The sequence below is a fragment of the Anomalospiza imberbis genome, unplaced genomic scaffold (assembly GCF_031753505.1).
Source record: "Anomalospiza imberbis isolate Cuckoo-Finch-1a 21T00152 unplaced genomic scaffold, ASM3175350v1 scaffold_280, whole genome shotgun sequence".
NCBI classification, from domain to species: Eukaryota; Metazoa; Chordata; class Aves; order Passeriformes; family Viduidae; genus Anomalospiza; species Anomalospiza imberbis.
Window position 1 is genome coordinate 1 of NW_027099905.1, and position 15,207 is coordinate 15,207.

At 54.7% G+C, this 15,207-nt stretch overlaps 1 long non-coding RNA gene across 1 annotated transcript; it reads left to right on the top strand.

The window, feature by feature from the left end:
- Positions 1-1,235: 1,235 nt before the first annotated feature.
- LOC137466554 (uncharacterized) lies at positions 1,236-13,750 on the top strand. Its single transcript, XR_010995208.1, has 3 exons — positions 1,236-1,513; positions 12,980-13,240; positions 13,683-13,750. It is a non-coding gene; the product is annotated as an uncharacterized lncRNA (long non-coding RNA).
- The last annotated feature ends 1,457 nt before the right edge of the window (positions 13,751-15,207 follow it).

The following is a 15,207-nucleotide window of genomic DNA, read 5'->3' on the forward strand; positions in this document are numbered from 1 at the left end:
GTGAAGGAACTGCGGAAAGGACAAGGTGTGTCTAGGTCCCTGGGCCTTTCCCTAGGACTCGGCAGCCGGGGCCTTTCCCTGCACATCTGGACACGCCGTGCCCGGCACAGCGGGAAGGGATCCAGGGCAGCCTGGCTGCCCTGCTGCTGCTTTCACGGCCTGCAGGGCTGTTTGCCAGCCTGGCCTGGCTGCAGCTTCTCCCCAGCCTCTGCAGGAAGGCATTTGGCACCAGATGACAGGGAGCCCAAACTGCACCATGGGCCATGCACTCCCTGAGATCCCCTGCAATTTCCCAGTGCCCAGGAAGATCAGGAGGGGTGGTGGTTTGGAAAAGAGAGAGCCCTGTCACAGCCCCAAGTGCCCGGGCCTTATCCCGATTCTTATCCATGTCTTTGACAAGTATTGCCTCCTGAAGTTTCCACCTTCCCGATGTGTAATGGCTCCATCTGATCCAGCTGTGCCTCTTCCTTTCTCAAGGGATGGACAGAGAGGCTTTATGGAAGGCAGCATTTCCTGAAGGGAGGGAGGCGATTCCAGGCATGGGCACAGTCACGGGAGGTAATTGCTGTGCTGGGCTCAGCCCTTGGTGAGGCTGTGTGGCAGAAGCTCTTCCCCAAGGCCCTGACCTGTGTGAGAGGGTCTGACTGTTCCTTGGCCTGCCTGAGCTGACCGAGCAGAGATAGGCAAGAAGGGAGAGTTGTGGCCCTGCCTGCTGCAGATTACCTCAGGGATTTAGTGACGGTTTCCTCTGTGGGAGGGACAGAACCACCATGGGCCCCGGGCAGGTCCAGCCACTCCTCCAGGGATGTGGCACAGGGCCTGCAAAGAGGGTGGAGAGTTGCCAGGAGCCAGTCCAGAGCTCCCCAGGCCCCTGTGCATCTTTGGCCATGGCCATTCACATCTGGCTCCCATGGCCTTACCCGACCCCCTCGCAGTGCCCATTTCCCTGAGGCAGAGGGGGACTCCAGCACACCATGGAAATGGTTCTGATCTCTGCTCCTCTCTAGACTGGGATCGTGACATGGCTTATCTGGGAGGCCTAGCACAAGACAGTGTGAAATCCATGGAAAATTCTGCAGGCAAGTTCTCAATGTCCTTTTCCTGAGAGAATAATCAGTGTCAGTGTGGCAAGACCTCACTCATGTACCATTTACCTTAACGGTCTGAAGGTTGTTGAGACTGGGAAAATGTGCCCTGCTCCCTTCTTAAACCCTGAGTGATCCCACAGGATCGCTGTCAGTGGGAGGAAGGAGCATTTAGCTGTTCATCTTCCACCCGTGTTCAATGACAGTGTGTGCTTCCATGTGCTCTGTGCAGCCACGGAGAAGAGCAGAGAGGGAAGGGGCCGGGCCCAGGGCTGTGCCCCAGGGCTGAGCCTTGGTGCAGCCTGAGGATCTCCTACAGTGCCACGGGAGCTGTTCTGTCCTGCCTTTCTTTGCAGATACCCCTGTTGGTGAAAGTGATCTGGCTTCCCAACCCACGTTCAGGATTGAGCCTCTGGGAGATGGAGAGGGTAGGTCAAGGCCTTTCCCCCTGGGAGAGCTGCCAGCTCAGAGCCCAAAGCTGGGCTGCAGGTGCCAGGACAGAACCATGCACGTGTGTGCCCTCGCCCTGCGCCATCCCCTCACGAGTTCTGCTCAGGCACAGCAGCTGTTTGGAGGTGGGAGGGTACTGGCCCAGTCTCAAAAACCCCGATGTTTTTCTGATCCTTAACCATGACTTTGAAAAGCTTTGCCTCCTGAAGATGCCCCCTCCCTGAATGGTGGATGGTTCCACCTGATCCTGCTGTCCTTTTTCCTTTCTCAAGTGATGGACACAACATCTCTGCAGAAGGAGGCGCATCCCGGAGGAAGCAGTGGCTCAGTGCCCACCTCTGCTGGAGGAAGGAAGGCGCTGCCAGGCACGGGCACAGGCACAGGAGGTAATTGCTGTGCCGGGCTCAGCCAGGCTCAGCCCTCGGCAGGGCTGTGTGGCAGCAGCTCTTCCCCCAGGCCCTGCCCTTGCACGGCCCGGCAGCAGCCAAAGCTGGAGGCGCCTCGGCTTCGAGGCCTCTGGAGCTCGTTCCCAGCCCCGGGGAATCGGGACTCGGGCACCAAGGCCCCTCCCGCGGCAGCTGCTCCCGCAGCTGGCCCTGAGCGCCCAGAGGCCAAAGGCACAGGAGCAGCCCCGAGCGGGAGCCCTGCTGCGAGCCCAGGGCCAGAGCCAGCCCTGGCTCCTGACTGGGCAGGGGCTGCACTGGCTCCTGACAGGGCCTGACTCTGTCCCCTTGGGCTGGGGGAGCTGTCACGGGGCAGGGAGGGCCAGGGCTGGCAGGGGCTGCTCCGGGATGGGTTTGGCCCGGGTCCCTCCAAGCAGCGACTGCCCAAGCAGCTGCGCTGGCCCCGGGCTCTCCTCCCGGCCGGCTGGGCTTTGCTGGGTGGCACAGCCTGTGCCGAGGGGCGGCAAGGTGCCTGCAGGCCCCAGCTCTGGGGGAAGCAGAGGACGTCCTGGCCGTATCCACCGTGCTGCCAGCTCAGCAGTGCAGCACAGCGCGGGCTCACGCTCCCCATTGCTCCCACAGATGCAGCCGGCACCACAACACGGGTTCCCGATTCCCAGAACGGCCTCAGACATGGCTGCTATTGGGAAACACACTGTTTGCTACTGTTAATGGCAGGTCTGCTTTTTTTGGAGCTGGTCTTTATTTTATGCTGTGTTGGAATCTGGTGTTGCTGGAAGAGAAAATGGTGAGTGTTTATATCACCTCTCCCTCAAACAGCTTCTTTTAAAAGGCTAATATAGATGGGAAACATTTCCAGTGAGGCTGCAGTGGAGTTGTGGCCGGTCCGTGGTTGTCCAAAGAGCTCTGCTGAGGGTTCTGCTGCTGCCCAGGGCTTTCATTGGCCTCTTCATTGCTGGGCCTCGTCCTGGGGGGCCCGCTGGGGCTGCAGCCAGTGCTGGCTCCCACTGAGGCTGCCTGGCCAAGAGCAGCCCCAGGGGCACAGGGCGGAGGCAAGGCAAGGTGGGGAGGAGAAAGAGCGGGGACGAGATTGCCCTTGAAAGGCAGACGCGCTCTGGGGCCCGCTCCTGGCCAGGGAGCCTGCCCAGAGCCGTCCCCTGCTCGCCGGGGCCTTGAGGGGCAGCTGTCCAGCTGGGCCAAGCTGTGCCAGCCGCTCCAGCCGTGCTGGGGAGCCTTGCCAGCTCTGGGCCCTGCTGTGCAGGAGGGTCCCAGTGTGCCACTGGCAGCCGGGGGCCTCAGCCGCTCCTCTCTTTCCACAGTCACCCCTCTGGACAGGAGATGGAAGACGGTGGCTGCACCTCACTCCAGACAGCCTGAGCAGCACCTCCAGCAGTAATAAGGGCCTGGTCAGCCCTTTCAAGTGTTCTGAGAAGAGGAGCCCAGAACATCCGTCTATGAGGAAACCTGCTGTGACCCTGTAGATCCCTCTGCCAGTTCTCTCCCCATAGGTGTACTAGTCTGTGTTTTCATGGTTGATGTGTTCGTGTCTGTCATGGGGTGACAGGACATTTTCATGCTTTGTATCCCAACCGTGTATTCCTGTTCCCGTGCTCTCAGTTTGTTTTGTCTATAGCCGTGTCCCTCCCCCGGCTGTTTGCTCTGGCTTGCTGCTGCTAGCTTTAGGCTTGCTTTGCTTGCTTTGCTGTCTTTTTTTTTTTTTTTTTTTTTTTTTTGTTTTGTTTTGTTTTGTTTTTTCTTTGCTTGCCTTATTTTGCCATTTTTCTGTTTTTGTTTTTCCCTTCCTTCCTTCCTTCCTCCCCTTCCCTGAAGACATCGGACCTGCTTGGGACCTTGATTCGGGAACGTCAAGGACCTCCTCCGGAGTCTGCATTACAGAGCTCAGCACCCTCCTCAGCAGACTGCCCAAGCCGTTCGGCCTCTCTCGGACTGGTGAAAACGTTTGTTGTCATCTCAAGCTGCTTTTCTTGTGCTGGGGAGTGGTTTTTTTTGTTCTTGCTTAATAAACAAGTTTTTTCCACTTTTCCTCCGAGGAAATTCCTCCCGAACCCGGTGGTGGGGGGGAGGAGTTGTGGAGGTTTGTTTCCTTTAAGGGGCTCCTTTGGAGATTTCTCCCTAATTTGTCCTAAAGCAGGACAATGTCTTATGTGGTTTTGCAATTGCTTAGTTAGTTATCTAATGTTAGTCAGTTCAGTTGGTTCGTTCCATGTACCCCTATTTCTGTCCCTCACAGCTGGTATCTCCCAAGTTGTTTACCCCAAGGTTTCCCTCCACTTGCCTGTCCCTCCGCCTGCCAATCTGCTGCTCCTCCCCAGTTATCCTCATAGAGCGATGCCAGTCTGAGTGGCAGAGCCCAGCCGCCTTGTCAGTCTTTATCCCCCCACCCAGTTTTCCCAGAATGTTGCCTGTCAGTTACCCTCTACCCCATAGATGATTTGTCCCTGAGACCTTGTCCCTCCCTTGTTTAGTCCCCATTGGTTGCTGTCTGTCCCACACTCCTCCCCAAGATTTCCCCCCCTGGTTGTTCCCAGAGCACTCCTTTACACGCCTGCACCCTTTATGAGTTGTTACAGAGTATTGTTTCAGTTGGCACTTGCCCCTGACCCCCGTCAGGAATAAAGTTTCCTTGGCAGGTCACACAAGTGTCCTCCTCCTCGTTTCTTTGTTTCGGGATCCTCCTCGTTCACCCTGGCAGCTTCCCCCACGCAGCTGCCCACACCCCTACCAGCCGGTCTCATCTGAGACTCTGGAGTGGCCACTCTCGTGGCTCTCCCCGGCCCCCAAAGGGACCTGCTAGCCGGTGCCATCCCGTCTCTGTGGCCGCAGCCTGGGAGCGACACATGGGTATCCCCAAGCTGCAGCCATCTGTTTTTGATCTCCCTCTGTCCCATGCCAGCCCATGCCCAAGTGGTTTTAGAAATCCCAGTGTCAGCCCAGCACCCTCCAGCCTTGTTGAGACCAACATGGCCCTTCCTCTGCCCCTGAGCCCCCTGGCCCTGCCCTCTAAACACCACTGAAGGTAACCCCCCGCCCCTGCCGGGGTGGGTGATGGCCCCTTCTTCTGTTGCAATAAGGAGATGGGGCTGTCACCCCAGTGCCCGGGTGGTACCACCAGCAAAGCCCAGCCGGCACCAGCCCTGGCTGAGCACCATGCCCACGAGCAGCCGTGGATGCCCACGGTGAGGGCAGGCAGGAGCCAGGCAGAGGCTGCTGTGAGCAGCAGCGGGGCCCCGAGGGGCTGGGGCAGCCCATGGGGCAGGCAGCAGCATGGGGCTCCTGAGAGAAAGCAACCCCATTTTGTCTTTGTTTTTCATTTTTGGAAATTAGAAATTTTTAGAAATATTTCAAAATATATTTTCTGCAGAGAGACGCCCCAAATATTCCTTCTGATTACTATAGTAGTTAAGGATTTTACAAGGTAGTTTTAGAATCTTGAAAAAGAGACCCCATTTTGTCTTTGCTTTTCATTTTTAGAAATATTTGGAAATATTTTTTGAAGAGAGAAATCCCCAAATGTTTCTTCCCTTTTTCCACAACACCTTCATATTTTTGAAAGTAGTGTTACAGTTCTGGAAAATCGGCTCCACTTATACAATAAAAAATTAAAATTGCATTTAATTGGTAATCTTTACACTGGGAAGAACTAAGGCACCCCAAGACACCAAGCCTGCTGCAGAGGCTCTTTTCCCATGGGAGCTTTTTTACCTAGCCACAACCAAACTATCTAAAACCTTTTCCCAGATATTTCCTGAGATTTCTGACAAGCTCAGCTCTTAGTCTTCAGAGGCAAACTTTGAGCACAGTGGGAATCTCTTCAAGTCACCATCTCTGCTTCTGCAACAACTGCCTCAGTTCTAGAGCAGGGGCTTCTCTCAGCTTCCTGCTGGCCCCGGGCTCTCCTCCCGGCCGGCTGGGCTTTGCTGGGTGGCACAGCCTGTGCCGAGGGGCGGCAAGGTGCCTGCAGGCCCCAGCTCTGGGGGAAGCAGAGGACGTCCTGGCCGTATCCACCGTGCTGCCAGCTCAGCAGTGCAGCACAGCGCGGGCTCACGCTCCCCACTGCTCCCACAGATGCTGCCGGCCCCACAACACTGGGGGATGCCCAGGAGGGAATTGGTTTCTGTCAGGGAACACGCTGCTGGCTAGGGTTAATGGCAGGCCTGGCTTTTCTATGGCATGCAGGTGATGGGGGGACCCCTGTAAGGCTGGCAGACGACCGGGCTCCGTCATGGGGCCCACGAGGTGGCGGGGGGTGTTGTGGGTGCAGGGTTTTGCAGTAAGACATGCGGGGCTTTGGGTCCTTTGTAAGCAGTGCACGTGGCAGGGGTTCCTCATGAGGTTCTTAGGCGATTTGGGATCTCTGCTGTGGCATACAGGTGACTGGAGACTTCTGTAAGGCTGGCAGGGGCTTGAGTTCCTCGTCATTAGCGTGGCGGGTTAGTGCTCGCCGTCAAGGCCTGGAGAGGAGCTGAGTCCTTCCGAAGGTGGGCAGGAGGCTGGGCTCTTCTGTGAGGCACACAAGGCTGGCTTGGGGTTTCTGCTTTGGTGTGCACGGATTCCTCGTGAGGCACACAGGGCTCTTTTGGGGTCTCTGCTTTGGTGTGCAGGGATCCCTCAGGAGGTGTGCACCGGGGTTAAACTAGAGGGGGTTTTCCAGTTTTCTCAGCACAGCAAAGGGACACTCCCGGTCGAGGTGCTGCAAAGTCAGCAGGAAGCTTCCTGCAAAGCCTTGGGCCCGGCCTGCGGGTCCAGCGGGCGACCGGAGCCCATCCTTGGGGGCCGGGCGGGGTTTCCAGTATCCACCGCACCCTTGTCGGGCCAGCTCCGGCCCCGGCGGTGAATGGCCGCGGCCCCGGGCTCCGATGCGGCTGCCGAGCAACGCCGGGGGCACGACAAGGGCCTCGCTACGCCCTGGCCTTGTGCTGCAGCCAAACACCTTTACAGCCACGGCGGTTCTCTGGGGCACAGGAGGCTACAAGTCAGGCCGTGCCTTCTCGCACTGACGAAGGAGCTCCTTGCATTGCCCAGTTCCCTAAAGCACGCAGGGAACCCAGCACAGCATGAAAACGGTTCTGGACTGCGCTCCCGTCTACACTGGGATCGAGATATGGATTGACTGAAAGTGCTGGCCGGTCACAGTGTGAAGATCATGGTGCATGCTGGAGCAACTTCTCCATGTCCCTTTCCTGACAGAACAATCACGGATTATTAATTCTGGCCAAGAGCAGCCCCAGGGGCACAGGGCAGAGGCAAGGAAAGGTAGGGAGGAGAAAGAGCGGGGACGAGATCGCCCTCGAAAGGCAGACGCGCTCTGGGGCCCGCTCCTGGCCAGGGAGCCTGCCCAGAGCCGTCCCCTGCTCGCCGGGGCCTTGAGGGGCAGCTGTCCAGCTGGGCCAAGCTGTGCCAGCCGCTCCAGCCGTGCTGGGGAGCCTTGCCAGCTCTGGGCCCTGCTGTGCAGGAGGGTCCCAGTGTGCCGCTGGCAGCCGGGGGCCTCAGCCGCTCCTCTCTGCACAGGAGCGCCTCTGCAGCTTCACAAGACCGGCCAAACACCTCAGTCTGGGAGAACTGGACCTGTCATCCTGCATCTCGAAGCACGTGTCCATTGTCACTGCCACATGTGTATTATTATTGCTCAGGACATGCTGCCACCACCACCACCCAGAACAAGACCCTCTGTCCCCGATTGCGCTGGCCCTGTTCACCAGCCAGGACAGGAGGCGCAGCCCTCCTGACAGGGAAGGGCCTGAGTCCAGCAACGTCTTTGTGCTTCAGCTCAGGTGTCTGTGTGCTGCCACCAGCACTGGCAGAGCTGCTTGTCTGGGCACGGCCAGGTTGGGCAGGCAGCAGCCCCACATGGGGCTCCTGAGAAATAGGGACCCCATTTTGTCCTTGTTTTTCATTTTTACACATTAGAAATTTTTAGAAATATTCAGAAATATTTTTTTGTGGAAAAAAATCCTCAAATAGTTCTTCCTTTATTCCACAGAAGCTCAGTATTCTTCAAAGTAGATTTAGAATTCAGAATAATTTAGAACACTTTTAAACTTCTAGAATAAAGACTAAAATTACATTTAATTGGTCATCTTTACTCTTAGAAGAACTAATTCATCCCAAGACACCCAGCATACTGGAGAGGCTCATTTCCCACTGGAGATTTGTACCTTGTGGCAGCAACCAACTTAAAACCTTTTCTCAGTTATTTTCCGGGATTTCTGACAAGCTCACCTCTCAGTCTTCAGAGGCAAACTTTGAGCACAGCGGGAATCTCCTGCTGTGCAGGAGGGTCTCTGTGTTCCAGCTGCAACTGGGGCCTCAGCCTCCTCCTCTCTCAAACGGCGTCCCTCTGCAGCTTCACAGGAACGGCCAAACACCTCAGTCTGGGAGAACTGGACCTGTCATCCTGCATCTCTGTGCCACACACTAAAGATACCACACACTAAATTGCACTCGAGATCAACAGAAGGGGGGAGAGGCCCAAGCAACACCTCAGATGAGGTTGAGCAAAGCTTTATATGGCTTCCATTTTTTGAATAGCTCATTTGCAGAACCTAATCCTCCAGTTTTTAGGCACTTTTCAAATAGCACACAGGCAAAATTGGAAGAATATCCTCCAGTTTTAATCAGAAACCCTGAGACAGGACAAATTGAAGGACCATTGCCACTAGCAACCTGGGGCAAAGGCTATGCTTGTGTTTCCACAGGTGCCGGACCTAAGTGGGTCCCAGCAAGAAACGTGAAACCATATCACACACAAGAGCTCACCGACAATTCCACGAGCAGGGAAACGAGCACACCGACGTGAGCCGCACAGAGACTGTGGTTCATGCCAGACATTCCCTGTTCAACACACAAAAACTACAAATCTTGAGTTTTATGTGGATGCTTGGACTGTGAAAATTGTTAACATCACAGAGCTCTTTTGGCAAAAGCGTGGTGTGCGTCGTGTTGAAAAGAATTCAACTATATCCAAATTTGTAAAAATTGACTGTTAGAGGGTCAGTTTAGAGCCTTAGAGTTAGCCAGTCCCTAAACAAATGCTAAAAGATTTGTGTGAGAACCATATGAGAAAGCTTTTACCAAAAAGCAGCTGAACAAGAACATAGAGTTTGATCAAATGATATACTGGCACTTATTTGTTTTACTTACTTACTTTTACAGTGCAGCTATGTCTGTAGATCAGCTAAAAATGAATGTTTAGGTTGCTTTAGCCAAGTCAGCAGGCTCAGACACCACGTCTGACCAATTGGAACCCAGACAAACCCTTTGCGACCCGTTTAGTCAGTGTACCGATACCAGTTAAGAGTGGCCAGTAGCTGATTGTGACAAATATTAATGTGAAGCTACCAACGCGACAAAGCACATAATCAATTAACATCCTTAGGCCCCTGATCTTCTTAAAGCACCCCCTGAACCTCAAGTATTCGAAGTTCTTGCTTCTTTAGCAATAGAATTTTGTGCTGAGTTTCAGTACCAGGGAGATCCACAATTAAGTGTTACGCCCCATCATCCTGGATACACAGCAGCTCAAGTTTGTGGTGCAATTGCACTACCCCAGTGCCCTCTAAGGGTATGAGTCCCCACAGCAACTGCCAAAAAGACATTGGCTCATTTATAGAAATCGAGCCTAACAGGGCATTCCCTGAAAAGTTAAAGGCAGCCCACGTACCCATGTAGCATCAGACAGCTCACTGAAATTGCACCTACCTAATGGCAAAAAATTATCAAGAGAAAACATAGAAAAAAAAAGATTTACCCATCATTATAAAGAAAACTGTAATAACAATTTCAGTCCCTGGGGCCCTGCAAAACGAATTACAGCAGCTTTATTTCTACCTCAAATTGCCTCAAGTAAAGCATTACAACTATTCTACCAATTAGGGCGTTAGTCAAGAAGTCAGTACTTACTTCCATTACAATTAGCGACATCATGACAGATGTTAGTGCTGTCAAACATACAACCTTACAAAACAGAACCACCATCAATTTTCTTGTACGAGCATATAGACATAGTTGTGAAGATTTTGAAAGACTGTGGTATATAAACTTATCTGACCATTCAGTGTCCATCCACAAACAACTTCAGAAACTGAGAGATTTGACAAATCAAATTAAAATAAATGCTAGATCATAGTTAGACGACTTGTTGGAAGGGTAGAGTTTGACCCCTTAGCTGAAAGTGCTTTACCACGTAAGTTTACATGCATTGTGATTATTGTCATACCAATGTTAGTGCTAGTGCCTTATGTACTTCACTGTGTACAACAAATGATGAACAAGACCACCAAAGAAGTTTTTTCCTTCCAAGAGAGAGGGGGAAATGTGGGAAATGGATTTGTAGAAAGTTCTCAGGGCCTGACAGAAGGCCCACACTCTATGCATCTATATACAAACTCTGAGGTAAGAAATGCTGACTTAGAAATGCCATGGAATAGGACATAGAGATTGTTAAGAGAGAAATAGAGCTAGAAAAAACTTTCAATAAATGGCCTTACAAATAAGACTAGATGCTTTAGAGAAATAGAACTGTGAAAGATGCATTGTATTTGGACCCACAAGGGGTAGTTTTAGATGACTGGCTTTAAGGCATCTACAGCATGGCGTGGCAAAAAGCTGATAGGCCAAGAAATGCTTATAGTCTTTTGTAATTAAGAACGAGTCAGCTTCTGGGTGTGATAGTGTGAATCATAACATCTGCAATGTTTCACTCTTCTCATGAGACTGAAAATGGAATAAAAGGTTTTAAAACGCCCCTCAGTTACCCCATCTCTGGGTCAGAAAAGAGCATTGCCTGACACTCCTCCAGTGGCATGTCCAGGAAAAGCCGGAAGCCATCAGTACGTGCTTGCCTTGAGAAAAATGGAATGAGGCTGGACTCAGAAGGAAGTCCTTCATAGCCTGAGAGATGAGCTCAGAGCCTGACAGAGACTGGGCCGGCGGCACCCCCGGATCTCTTACGAGCAGAGTGGGGATTTGCCCCCCAGGCCTCATCTGTTCACCCAGGGACACATGGTGAACGCACACACACAGGAGATGGCTCAGCCCTGTTGCCGCTCCCTGACTGTCATGTTTGGATCCCTCAAAAGGCATGCCGGGGCTTTGGGTCACCTCTGTGCTGTGCAGGGGGCTGGGGACACCCAAAAGTTGTGCAGGGAATTTGAGGTACCGCCAAAGGTGTGCAGAGGGCGAGGGACACCTGCAAATTGAGCAGGGGTTGGGGGTCTCTTGTGAGGCACAAAGGGGGATTTTAGGGTGGCTGAGGACACCCATAAGATGTGCAGTGGATTTGGGTGCCACCAAAAAGCATGCAGCTACCCTGATGGCTTGTGTTGCATTATTTTTGTAAGCTACGGCATCAAGTCCTTCACTTTTTCAATACAGACCAAAGATCAGGACAGCCCACAGCGCAGACTCAGTGTCAGCGTGGCAGGGCTGCTACTGCCTGCAATAGTGGGAATCACCCACATGAGTTGAATTTTGGACTTGACATTGCTGTTGCATGTAGAACCACAAAATGTCTCATTTATTCAATGCTGTAGAATGCAGTTCTTGTGAAAAAATCTATATTGCACAGAGCTTCCGGGAGGGACATACTGTCCTCCCTGGAAGGGCACCTCTTGAGATCCACTTCCACTAAATCCAGCCACAGCCTTGAGGTCACAGCAGGCTCTGAGGTCACAGAGGTGCCAGAGCCCCGTGGTTGCACAGCACCACAATGACCGAGCAGTCAGTCCTTGAGCACAACTGTTGCGGCAGCAGCGGCGCTGGCAGCAGTGGTGCTGACACTGGGACAGCGATGTCAGGACAGCGGTGGTAGCAAGAGCTGCGGGACTGGCAGAGGGCAAGGCACCATGGCCCTTGCTCTGCGCCTCTTCCTCCTGCTCCTCCTGGCCGTGGCCCTGCCTGCCAGGGCTGCCCAGGCTGCTCCGCTGCAAGCGCGGGGAGCAGGTGAGCCGGCAGCCTGGTTCCCCTTTCCCGGGACAGCGCTCCCTGCTCCCCGGGAAGCGCTGGGGGATGCTTTTCCCTGGGGCTTTAGGGAGGGTTTCTGCTGTGGGAGGTAGAGAAACCCTGGGGACCCTGGGCAGCCCCATTTTCCTCTCCAGAAATGTCACACAGGGCAGGGAAAGAGGGTGGGGAGTGATCAGGAGCCAGCCCAGAGCTTCCCAAGCCCCTGTGCAGCTTTGCGCATGTCCATTCAAATCTGGATCCCTTAGCCTTACCTGACCCCCTTGCAGTGCCCAGTTCCCTAATGCAGAAGGGGATCCCAGCACACCATGGAAATGGGTCTGGTCGCTGCTTCCCTCTAGATTTGGATCGCGAATTGAATTATTTACAACTGCTGGTGAATGGCACTTTAAAGGTCATGGAGAATGCTGGAGGGAAGTTCTGAATTTCCCTTTTTACTGACAGAATAATCAGAGTTAAGGTGGCAAGAGTTCACTCATCTGCCATTTTCATTTTCATTAAGGTTAAGTCAGGGTTGAAGGATTCTGGAAGCCTTGGCCTGCTCCCTTCGGGAGCCCCGAGTGATCCCACAGGATCGATGTCGGTGGGAGGAAGGAGCATTTAGCTGTCCATCTTCTTCCCGTGTGCAATGCCAGTGTGTGCTTCCGTGAGCTCTGTGCAGCCACGGAGAAGAGCAGAGAGGGAAGGGGCCGGGCCCAGGGCTGTGCCCCGGGCCTGAGCCTTAGTGCAGCCTGAGGATCTCCTACAGCACCACGGGAGCTGTTCTGTCCTGCCTTTCTTTGCAGCTGAAGCTGTTGGTGAAGGTGGTCCAGCTTCCCAACCCATAGCCATTACTGAGCCTCTGGGAGGTGGTGAGGGTAGGTCAAGGCCTTTCCCCCTGGGAGAGCTGCCAGCTCAGAGCCCAAAGCTCGGCCAGGGGGCCATGGCTGCAGGTGCCAGGACAGAACCATGTACGTGTGTGCCCTCGCCCTGCGCCATCCCCTCACGAGTTCTCCTGCGGCTCCGTGCTGCCGGTGCAGATCTGCAGAGATGACAGGAGCTTCTGTGGCTGTTGAGTTACAGGTGTGTCTGCAGGGAGGACTTTCCCAGGTCCTTTGGTGGATGTTGCACGCAAGCCCAGCTCCCGTCGCAGGGGTGAGTAGTGTGTCCCTGCTGACCCCACAGGCTGAGCACTGGCTTTGTGGGATCCATTCCTGGGAAACGGAACTATGTTGCCCTAAGGTCCTCCAACGGGAAAGAACAAAGCTACAGGACACAAGAAACCCCATGGGCCATCCCAACACATGAGGCAAATCCTGAAGGAAATGCTGCCAGCCAGACAAGGTGTGTCTATGTCCCTGGGCCTTCCCCTGGGATTCAGTAGCCAGGGGCTTTCCCTGCACATCTGGATACGCCGTGCCCGGCACAGCGGGAAGGGATCCATGGCAGCCTGGCTGCCCTGCTGCTGCCTTCAATGCCTGCAGGGCTGTTTGCCAGCCTGGCCTGGCTGCAGCTTCTCCCCAGCCTCTGCAGGAAGGCATTTGGCACCAGCTGACAGGGAGCCCAAACGGCAGCATGGGCCTGAGATCCCCCACAATTTCCCAGTCTCCAGGCAGATTAGGAGGGGTGCCTGTACGGAGAAGGGAGGGACCTGGCCCACCCAAAAAGTTTATAGGGATTTCCTAATTCTTAACCATGTCTTTGGCAAGCCTTGCCTCCTGAAGTTGCCATCTTCCCAGTGGGGAACAGCCCCACCTGATCCAGCTGTCCCTTTTCCTTTCTCCAGAAGTGGATGGAGAGGCTGTGCTGAAGGCTGAGTTTCCCGGAGGAAGCAGTGGCTCATTGGCAGCCTCTGCTGCAGGAAGGGAGGCGATGCCAGGCACAGGCACAGGAGGTAATTGCTGTGCCTCTGGGCCTGCTGAGTCCTGCTGAGGCTTGAGCTGCCCTCTCTGCTGCTTGGCAGTGCGGGCACAGCCTGGACAAGACCGGCACAGCCCAGAGGAATTGTTATGCTCGGGGCACTCGGGTACTGAGCAGTCCTGCTGGGGTCCCTCCGTGGGAGAGATGTCCCTAAACCTGGGAGAGACTGCACGGGGTGCCAATAGTGGGTGCAAAACTCCAGTGTGTCCTGAGAGGGACTGGCTATGTGTCCTGTTGGGTCAGGGGAGCAATTCCCGGGGAAAGAGGAATAGAGACAGAGTAGAAGTTCAGGATGGAGAGAGAGATGGCAGGAGGGAGGGAGGGATGATTATGGTGCTACCTGATGCATTTTTTCACTGGTGCTTTAGCGAGACTTTCAGCTGTGGGAGTGAGTGAGCCCCTGTGCCCCCTGGGCTGGTCCAGCCACCCCTCCAGGGATGTTGCACTGGGCCTACAAAGAGGATGGAGAGTGACCAGGAGCCAGCCCAGAGCTCCCCAGGCCCCTGTGCACCTCTGGCCATGTCTATTGCCACCGGGCTCCCACGGCCTTACCCAACTGCCTTGCAGTGCCCAGTTCCCGAAGGCTGAAGGAGACCCGTGCACACCATGGAAATGGTTCTGATCTGTGCTTCTTTCTAGATTGGGATCGCCGATTGCATTATCTGGATGCCCTGCTGGGTGATGCCCGGAAACTCTTGGAGAATGCTGAAGGCAAGATCTCCATGTGCTTTTCCAAATAGTGTCAATGCCCTAGCATCACTACAGGTGTCAGGACAGAACCATGCACGAGTGTGCCCTCGCCCTGCGCCATCCACTAAGCGCTCCTGCGGCTCAGGCCTGTTTGGAAAAGGGCCAGCCCGGGCCCTGCCCCAAAAGCGAAGACATTTTCTGAACCTTCTGCATATATTTGACAAGCATGACGTCCTGAAGATGCCAGCATCCAAATCAGGATCTCTTCCATCTGATCCTGCTGTGCTTTTTCCTTTCCCAAGTGATGGACCAAACATCTCTGCAGAAGGAGGCGCATCCCGGAGGAAGCAGTGGCTCAGTGCCCACCTCTGCTGGAGGAAGGAAGGCGCTGCCAGGCACGGGCACAGGCACAGGAGGTAATTGCTGTGCCGGGCTCAGCCGGGCTCAGCCCTCAGCGGGGCTGTGTGGCAGCAGCTCTTCCCCCAGGCCCTGCCCTTGCACGGCCCGGCAGCAGCCAAAGCTGGAGGCACCTCGGCTTCGAGGCCTCTGGAGCTCGTTCCCAGCCCCGGGGAATCGGGACTCGGGCACCAACGCCCCTCCCGCGGCAGCTGCTCCCGCAGCTGGCCCTGAGCGCCCAGAGGCCCAAGGCACAGGAGCAGCCCCGAGCGGGAGCCCTGCTGCGAGCCCAGGGCCAGAGCCAG